The sequence below is a fragment of the Taurulus bubalis genome (genome assembly GCF_910589615.1).
Source record: "Taurulus bubalis genome assembly, chromosome: 9".
In the NCBI taxonomy this organism is placed as follows: Eukaryota; Metazoa; Chordata; class Actinopteri; order Perciformes; family Cottidae; genus Taurulus; species Taurulus bubalis.
The window spans coordinates 6,581,066-6,591,201 of NC_136597.1; positions in this window are offsets into that span (position 1 = coordinate 6,581,066).

The window sequence follows — 10,136 nt, forward strand, 5'->3', positions numbered from 1 at the left end:
ATCTTACACGAGCAAAACGAGCCTTTTGCCCCACAAGAAATGCTGATAATAGTACTGGTTCATCTTTTAACATAGCTCCTGAAGACCGTTCTTCTTCCTGAACTCAATGAGACCTTTCTTTCCAGGACTCTGGGTGTCGACACAACAGGTGGCGAGGCATAAAATAATGTCTGAAATCGGAATGGAACCTTGAAAACTTTAAAAGGGTCAGTCCACTCAAAATATAGTGAAGTATGTTTATCTTACTTTCTCCTGGAGGTCTCGAGCCATGCCGATATTAATTATAGTTTTAATTCATTAATTTTAACCGCCCAGTTTTTGAAATAATGTAGTGAATTTTAAAGTGAACTAACCCTTTATATTGAATAATCAAATTTAAAGTAAAGTAAGAAGGAACACCTTAATGATCATGTGTATGTGCACTCACTTTGGAGACATCCAATAACGCAAATACAAGCACATCCTTCAACATGAGGGAAATCAAAACGTCACACCCTTTGTTCTGATGTTGTGCCCATTTAATGAATGCACATTAGGAAAATTATCTTGATTTGGCTGACTCTTTACATCTGGCAGGGGATGCTGCACACACACAACTATGAAGCAGGAGAATGTAGAGAAGAAGACATGCGGGGTAAAAGCGTGCTCACCAGTCCAAAGAAAGTGCTTGTGATCTCTTTTGATGGTCTATTAATCCAGCCTCTATAGAGCAGTGGGATGAACAGATGGATGGGAGAGTGAGAGGGTAGTGATAGATGCAGTGGCGGCCGACCAATAGAGGGCCATGGGGCACCTTGAGCCACCAAAAAAATATTATAATTATAATAATATTAATAAATTATAAAAATTGTCAATATTTGTGTTTTTGAGCTATGGAATATACCCAGTAATATTTGCAAAATAGGATATCTGCGCAAAATATATGCTTTTCTGCACCTCTCTGCTGAGCCGTGCACGTGCTGGGGCCAGGTCCATTTTGCCCAAGAAAGACAAGTCTAATAAGCAGTTTAGCCAATCACTGATTTAAAGATATAAATGAGTGACATCCAATCAGCGCCCTAAAAAAGATCCACCGTGGGGCCATTCTCATTTGCCCAAGGGTGTGCGTGCTCGTCTCTTGTGTGTTTTAAAGGCGGCTCGCAGAGTTTAAAAGGAAGTCGCATTGTGTGCGGATTTATTGTCGAAAAGCTACGGAAAGTATAGTCAGTTTTGTATGCAAATTAGAAACAGTAACGTATTAGCAATCCGCGGAAGAGGCACAAGGTTAGTTGAAGTTGTAATAAATATGTATGTTTTAAGGAAATTAGCGTGTGTGTGTGTGTGTGTGTGTGTGTGTGTGTGTGTGTGTGTGTGTGTGTGTGTGTGCGGTATTAATGCAAACGAGGAGTAGGCTAACATAATGATTGTTTTTGTGCCTTTGTACACAGCTCTTATGTTGGTTTTGGGAATTCATCAATACATTTGAAATCATCAGTCAAGTGCAGGATCACATATCTGTATGCTACATGATACATATGAATATACTGAATTGTATTAATAAGATGTCCTTATTATGTCAAAGTGTTTTAACTGCAAAGTAGTCATGCCTTGTTGATGTTTGATCCTCTTTTTTGCATTGAATCATCCTGGGATGTTTGCTGAAATTGATTAGATGGCTCTACCAAAAGAAAAATCCACCAGCCGCCACTGGATATATGAATACAGGAATAAACCGAGGTGAGATACTCACACACTGGTGAAATACAACATAAGTGTTTGTCGCAGAAGACAGGACATACAATTATCCCTTTTGAAGTGCACACATAGGGAGGGACGGCAAACCGACACACAAAGACTCTGTGAGGGAAACACACACACAATCGCTGCGAGAGCTAGCTATGTGAAGAGGGTGTACTAATTGTTTTGCTAAGCGTCTTAATTGCGGCTCTCATTGGCTTCTCCAAATGTCAGCACTTCCTGCTGACACACACACACACACACACACACACACACACACACACACACACACACACACACACACACACACACACACACACACACACACACGAAGAGAAGCATTAACAAACAGACAGAGAGGGAGAGATGAGAACAGAGACTAGTGAATCCTGAAGTTAAAAAAGCCAATTACTTATTCTCTTTGTTTAGTTTTTTTTTGGATCCTATTAGCGTCCACAACGTGTTTGCTGGCATCCCCATTAAATATTAAACAGCAATTTAAAAATCACAGTTTAAATGAAACAAAGCAAATGCAGACCCAACTATGAACCACAGAAAACAAGGGAGCTCATTTTGCATGTGGAAGTGCCAACAACAGCTTCCACTAGCAATGAATTGATACAAAAATCTGGTTGGCTAGTCTTAAAGTCCCATTGAAACGGAAGTTAGAGCGTCTTTAGCTTCTGTACAGTGACTAGTTCCCAGTGAAACGAAAAAGCTGACTACTCCGAATATATACGACCTGCGCTGCAGTGACACCTTAGCCGGTTGAAAATCTGCAAAGTTTTCTAAGAATGAAGCAGACCTCAGTCACACATCTCTATCCCCCCAATTAGCACCACAAAACCTGACCAATCCACATAGTCGATGCATTTGTTTTAACTAACAAAAATGTGTAAATGCTGTAATTATTCCTTGAATGGAAGCCAGTGACTTCCTACAGGCTTGTTGTCCCCAGTGAAGTTGCCAGACAAATAAACTGAAATTAACTAAGAAGCTACATGTAACTCCTCCAAAACCCAAATTGTTGGTTTTAAATTTCTTTCGTTGTCAGGTTTAAAGCAACAACATACAATGTGTCAGTTTCACAGCGTTATAGGAGTTGCGGTGTCCTCCTGCTTCCAGTCTTTGAGCCAAGCTAATATATATATATATATATATATATATATATATATATATATATATATATATATATATATATATATATATATATATATATATATATATGCTGTATGAAAGTCAGAGAGGAGAAACTGCTCATTGAAAGCTCTTGAAAGACAATACCACCTGCCCATCCCATATACTATTCAAATTGTAAACAACAGGCCAATCAATATTGGAGAAGATGATGAACTCCCTCCCACAGCAATAGAAATGACACAGGACTCTAGTGTAATCGGATATATAAACATTTCAGCGACCCACTCCACCTTGGACCAAATGCTGAATGCCACAGCTGACCATGCGGATCGCTATGTGTGGCCTTATTCACACTGAATGACAGTGCAGATAATACAAAAGACATTGCTGAGTCTGGGTTTAAAGATAAATGGGTAAAGTCACCCGTGTTTATGCTGTAATCTGACACATAACCCACAGTACTGATGGCCAGATGTGTCAGCTAGGTACAGAGTATGAACGGGACGGCGATGAATTCAAATAATTAGACTTACTGCTGAGTGCAGCTTAAGTTGGCTCTCACAGCAAAGATTGCCCAGTGAATGTGCAAACCATAAAGTTGTATGACAACTTATTTTAGTTGCTGTCACATTTTGACGCTGTTTTTCATGCCACGTTTTCACAAGGACTTAGAGTTCATATACTAATCACACACCAATAAGGGAGGTGAAGACGTTCCAGTCTCTGCAGAAATCCGATCCAAACACTGCACTGCTGATCAGAAACATACTAACTTGCAGTATAGACAGAATGCTCATGTATTGCTGAATGTGACTTTGGCTAGTTAGTGACAAAGCATATAAGAGATACATTTTGCTGAACCAACTTTCAAAAAGGCAAATCTGTGAAGTCACTCCTGAGTTTGAAGATGACAAAGGGCTCTGGTGTAATCTGATAAACAGGCTACCCTGCCAAATGCTACCTGACATAAACGCGTGGTCTGCCAATAGGACATGTGCACACAGTCTATGAAAGACAATATGCAGTACAAGGGGGACAACCTGAAACTGTAAAAGATGTAGGCCGTCTGGACTAACAACACCATGAAGATGCTGTTTAAAGGGAAACTCTTCAACAATTTTTAATATTAACTTACATACACTCAATATTTAAAATGCAATCTTCCCCATTCAGAGTTAAACTGAGACTATTTTTGAAGGGTTACTCCAATACCCAGTGTTCTTTGCCAATCCCGGCCAATGCTGCCAGGGACGCTAGCTAGCATTTTGTGTCAGAGCAAGTAGTTTGGCTGACGAATAAACACAGACAAGAGCTTGAACTACAGACTGGACACCAATTGCCAGTTGGCATTAATGAGGGTTGTCATGAATGAGGTGAGGTTTCTTTCAATTGATCTAGAACTTCGTATTCTCAAATAGCATAGCAGACCTCTGTACTTTGAAATGTAACCAAATGTATGTGTGTTCTACTCTTCAGCAAACCCTCAACACTTGAGAGACAATAGGGTGAGAATCTTTTGGGAACGTTTTGGTAAAACAGTCATCCAACCGTTTGTGGGAATCAAGATAGATCGCAGATAACCATGTTTTTTGGCCCAGTGTGTAGTAGACATGTACCACAGAGCTTTTTTTTTTCCATTGCAGGGCAATCATGACCAGTGAGGACAGTATCAATTATTGCATTATCCTTTGTTTCAGTTGATGACAGATGGATTCAACCAAATCGTGTCTAGACATGTTATGTAAAGTGGTCAACTAAATATTTTCAGTGCATATGTGAAGGTCTGGCTGTAAAGAAATGTTGTGAGCTTCACATTATGGGATCCATTTATCTGAATATGAAAACACAGGTCATTCTATCAGTCCTTGAGTCAGTGAGAGCTAGAGTCTTTGGTAGCTAAATGTAGACACGCTGGCTTATGATTATCGCTGACCATTGGAAAAATTATTTGAAAAAGCTAATTATTCTGTGTTCCGACTTCAGACCGAAGAAACAGACAAATGGTTACCCATCTATCCAGTTAAGGGTTGAGGGAACTTTGATCCAGGACATTTAGGAGACCCACCAATCATGCTTTTGTATTGTGGACCACAGACATAGAGCAAGTTGCCAGCATGACTGCTTTGTGAGCAGTGTAGCCTCACAGCAATCTGATCAGCCAGCTGCAACTGACCCACTGCTGGGCCTGGGAAGCTGACTAAGAAATGTGCCTGGCTATCTGAAAATGGAAGCTACAAGAAATGTTTCTCTGAAACTCTGACTGCTTCCCAGTCAACAACCAAGAAATGAAGAGAGTTGAGTTGGGAGAAAATCAGCGACTGGAGCAATGTTAAAGCATGTTGTCTGACCTTCCTGCTAATCCGAGATCTGGCTAGGGTTAATGAGAGCACCAGTATTTCCAGTATCAGAACAAACTCAGGTACTCTGGCCATCACTCTGTCCCCAGCGACTGATGCTCTGTGCATTGTCAACCATTCCTGAGCACATCAGGCAGGACACTGAAAGTGGGAAGATAAGCAAATCATACTTAGCAGATTTGTCTTTTCAGGCACTGAAAAACATGAATAACAAACATTGTTGCCGGAGGCCTTTTTTATACCGAAGCACCCCATCATATGCTTTTAAATTTAAGTATGCAAAAGGACCAAACATTCGTCTCAAGTAAAACCGCTTGGACATTTTTCTAGTTAGAGCAATTTTGAGGAGTGGAGACGTTCACAGAATTATTTAGATCTTCACATATCTCAACTTACTTAACAGAGAAGCCCACTCTGTTTGTTTAACTGCAGCCTCACCTAGGGTTTACACTGCACGTAGACAGCCAATCAGCCACCCACCCTGAGAACTATAGACCCGACTGGCCAGTCTACAAAACAGAGCCAGTCACAGTGTGCCCCTGCTTCTCCCTTGAGGCTTTGCTGAGGTCTCAATACATCTGTCCTCTTCCATTTATCCATCTGTCCATCTGTTTGTCTGTTCCTGTGTGTGTGCCTCGGTAACCCTATACATCCCCTGTGTCCAATCAGCTCATCTGACCCAGTCAGACAGTGGAAGCACCAGGTGCCAGATGTCCAGCTTTAATTGGTAAACCAGGTTATTTCTAAATACTGTACACTACATTGTTGATGCTAGACATGAACCTTTCTCCACTCCACCTTCGATTCTTTGTATTTGGTGACAAGATGCATAATGTTGATGTTAATACAGCAACTGACAACATATACCAGCAAGAACATTAAAACAATTACTGATCAGGAACATAATAATGATCATCTTTAGAAATGTTTGGATGCTTGTTTTGCACATCAACTATATATTACGGACAGAGACAAACACAGTGAGGTGACTTTCAGTGTGGGGCAGTAAAGCAAACCAGTCTACCAAAAATGACTGGAGACATAGCAATGCTGTTCTAAGCAGACGGGATAGCATGCAGCAGATGATAGAACTTTCATTACAACCATACGAGACTTGACTTGGACTCTAGTTCAAGACATGAGATCTGACTTGGTCTTTAGTTTCAGAGACCTAAGACTTGACTTTTTTGCAAAAAATGACACGTGAACATCTCCGGTGTGTTGTTACTGTGAAGCTCCATCCAGCAATCAGAGCAGCAGGGTGTAAACCACAACATTGTGAGGACTTCTGGAGTCCTGCGCTATCGTCCAGCTCTAATGCAGCACTATAGATCCTCAGCTGGGGCTGTTTGAAGAGCTTATCCAAAGCAGTGCCAACCCAGCCTTATGTCTCCAAACTGAATGATATCCAACAGGACCCTGGGTAATATGCAGTGCCAGCTTCAACTCTCGGTCTGTTTTTCTATTGCGTCCATTCACTTTTTCTCCGTCCCATTTTCATTGTTTGCCGACGTTCTTTTTAATTGTAATTCCATCCATGTTACCCCTTGCTAACCTCCTCTGTATGCTCTTAGTACATTTATTCTCACTACATACACATGCACACACAAAGATATGAGAAAAGAAGGAGCACAGTCCAACATTTCAAATCCTTCATTAGCATCTTCTGAATTACTTATATTTACCCAGTGCTAGAATATTCCAGAGGAATAACAAGTTTTTAAGGACATTTAAGGACGCCAAAGTCCAACACACACACACACACACACACACACACACACACACACACACACACACACACACACACACACACACACACACACACACACACACACACACACACACAAGGCAGTGATCCAATGTCAGGTTGACCCACAGCATGGCTGAATGACAGCCAAAGGTAGAGTGCCAGAGTAATCCAGACATTAAAACATGATTGAAAACTATTACTGTAATGTAGATGGGAAAACATCGATGCACCAAGACTGCAGGAAAACAGGCACAGCCAGTCCAGTAACTATTGTCCTAAACTGTCAGATGAGTAAAACTGCACATGCACATGACTTGACTTTTGCTAGTTGTAGGTGTGTCTGCAAAACTGTATATGGTGCATGGCAGGGCATTAGACAGAACATGTAATCTGTGCCTGTCCTCTGATTAATGGTTTTATGGTCGAGCATAAAGGCAGCCTGCTGGCTCGGAGTGTTTGCGGAGTAAACAGAGGGCAGTTGACGTTATCTACAGGAGTAGCAAATGTATGGCACACAAATGCAGGAGAAAGTTAATAATATGGATCAGTAACATGGATTTATTAAAAGGACATGTGCATAATTTCACCTGGTATTAAATGCACAGGGGAAGCTGGTCCTAACCTCTCACCAATTAGCTGCAGCTTTGTTTGTTAAAAGGCACAAAAGGAAGAGAGAGGCAAATTCAATTAATGAATTACTTTTTCAAATGTCAGTTGAACTACTATAATTAAAAAGGCGAGAGAAGAAACTAGACATATTTGTCCTCAATCATAAACAAAGTACGAACGTTTTCAAGAATTCATTAATATTTTCTTACCGGAAACTGTTCTTTCGAAGAAATCCAGGTGCATGCTAGCAACAGGAGAGCAAACTGTTTTTTGACCATAATGAAAATATGTTTCTAAAAGGTTGATTGCCAACAAATTGGCCTGATGCAGAATATCTTGTTGGATAAAAACAACACAGAATTTTTTAAATGATTGCATCCATCTTTTTCAAATAAATGATGACTTTTGAAATTAAGTATGCTCTTAATTAATTAATTAAAGTAATTGGAGATGTTTGAATCACACAAGTCGGAAACGCAGCTACCAGTGAAATCTAACTTAAAAAATAGTATAGTGATAATTATATTAGTGTAGACAGATATTTATCTGCAACTGTGCAGAAATACATAATTAACAGAGTAAGTTGCGCAGCATTCAACATGTTAATTTAGAATTGGAACGTCAACGTCATGAATGAAGCTTTGAACTAGTCAGTAAAGCCCTCATACAATTATTGTTATCTCTCTGTCAAAGTACTTCCTTTACCATCACCCGTATTTATTGAACATATTCCACCTATGGATGTTTGTTGACTAATGCGGTGAATCTTTCATCTCTGGCTGACAGATCAGGTGTTATTTCTCCTTTTTTACCTGAGCCACAATCCATATCTCGGAGAACACAACATCCACCGCCTTGCAGCCCAGGGCTTTTTTTTTAATCACCGTCAGTTAGATAAAAGTGTGTCTTTTCTGCCTTCCACCTATTGCCTCAATTTCTTCAGTAGTTGTTTTATTTAAAATGTTATATGCTATTCAAGTGGCTCAAATGGGGGTACTAGTAACCCTGGGGGTTGAAGGCACCCAGGGGGTACTTGAGATAAAATTAGCATAACTAAAATAATCCTTTAAAAATAGTTATTTACTACATATGAAATAATATAAGTGTAAGTTCCTAAACTGAATTGTATATATTGCATATTAAATCAGACACTGATGGCACAGCGCTGTGTATTACATCGTTTTTTTCAACCAAAAATGCTTTGTGCTGGTTTTTCCACAGGGGGTACATCACCGAAAAAAGGTTGAGCACCAAGGTTGTGCTATTCTATGCTTCTCCCTTTTCCATAAACTTCCTTGCTTTCTCCATTATAAACCTCTCGGCAAATGTCTTTCCTTCTAGAGAACAGTATATAGCATAGCTGATTGCGAGAACCTGCCAGTCGATTTCAAATGATCCTGATTCTTAAACTAAAAACATCTTTTTCGACTATACCTTGAATGAAGAAAGTAGCACCTTAGTAGCACTTACTTAGAGCACTTTGTAGTTTTTACTTTCTTGAAAAAATTGCACTTTGATGTTCCGAGTTTGTACTCATGGTTGAATGCACATACTGTATGTCACTTTGGATAAAAGCTTCAGCTAAATGAAATGCAATTCGCTGACATACGTATGGTGTGAAAGACGAAATTGTCATGAATATACGCTTATTTTGTGAGCAAAGTAAGAACATGTATACACACATATTAGTGAATGTGTTACGATATTTGGTGACAGATCCAAACGCAGACCAGGGAGTAGAAGGAAGAAATAGTTTATTGCCAGGGAAACAGCAATGGAGGAACAGCCGGGGAATGGCAGGGAAATCCAGACGGGGAGTCCAAGCAGGGGACGGCAGACAGACTGGGGAACTGGAAGGATGGATGACTGTGAGAATAAAAGACAGAGGCAAGGCAAAAACAATTGGGTTAAATCTCAGAAGTAACTTGTCAACAGAGCAGCCAGGAGCATTCACTACCAGGTTAGTTGTGACAACGATCTGGCGACGAGTGGATGAGGAGGTGAGTGTAATCAGGGAGCAGGAGAAGATCAGTCTGGAGCCCAGAGATGGGCAAAAATACATCAAAATGTGGAACCACACATTCAAGGTCCAGGAAGAAAGTTAGGGCATTTTTGCTTTTACGGTACACAACATGTGCACTAAATGAAACATATCTAACTTCCCTTAATTAAAGTCAAACTTTGCAGAGACACTGTTAACACATAGTGCTATTTTATAGTTGAAAAAAAGCAATGATATGCATAATTAAAAAGAAAAAATACATCCTGGAGGTTTTTTATTTTTCGGACAATTTGTTCTTTCTTTTTTTCTTCTGGCTGGGGCTTAAGCGGAGCCCATAAACTTTGGTTTTGTATCAACAAGAAAATATACATCACATATAAATACCATCACACATGTATACTATAAAAGCAAAATATAGAATTAAAACCAGTTGTACACAGGTAAAGAGCTTACATAATTTACTGTACATCAAGTTCTGCACAGACAAATGGATAAACAGGTAAATAGTAAATCAATACAAAAGTGAACAGGTAACTTAAGTGAGTAGCCTACTTATTTATTT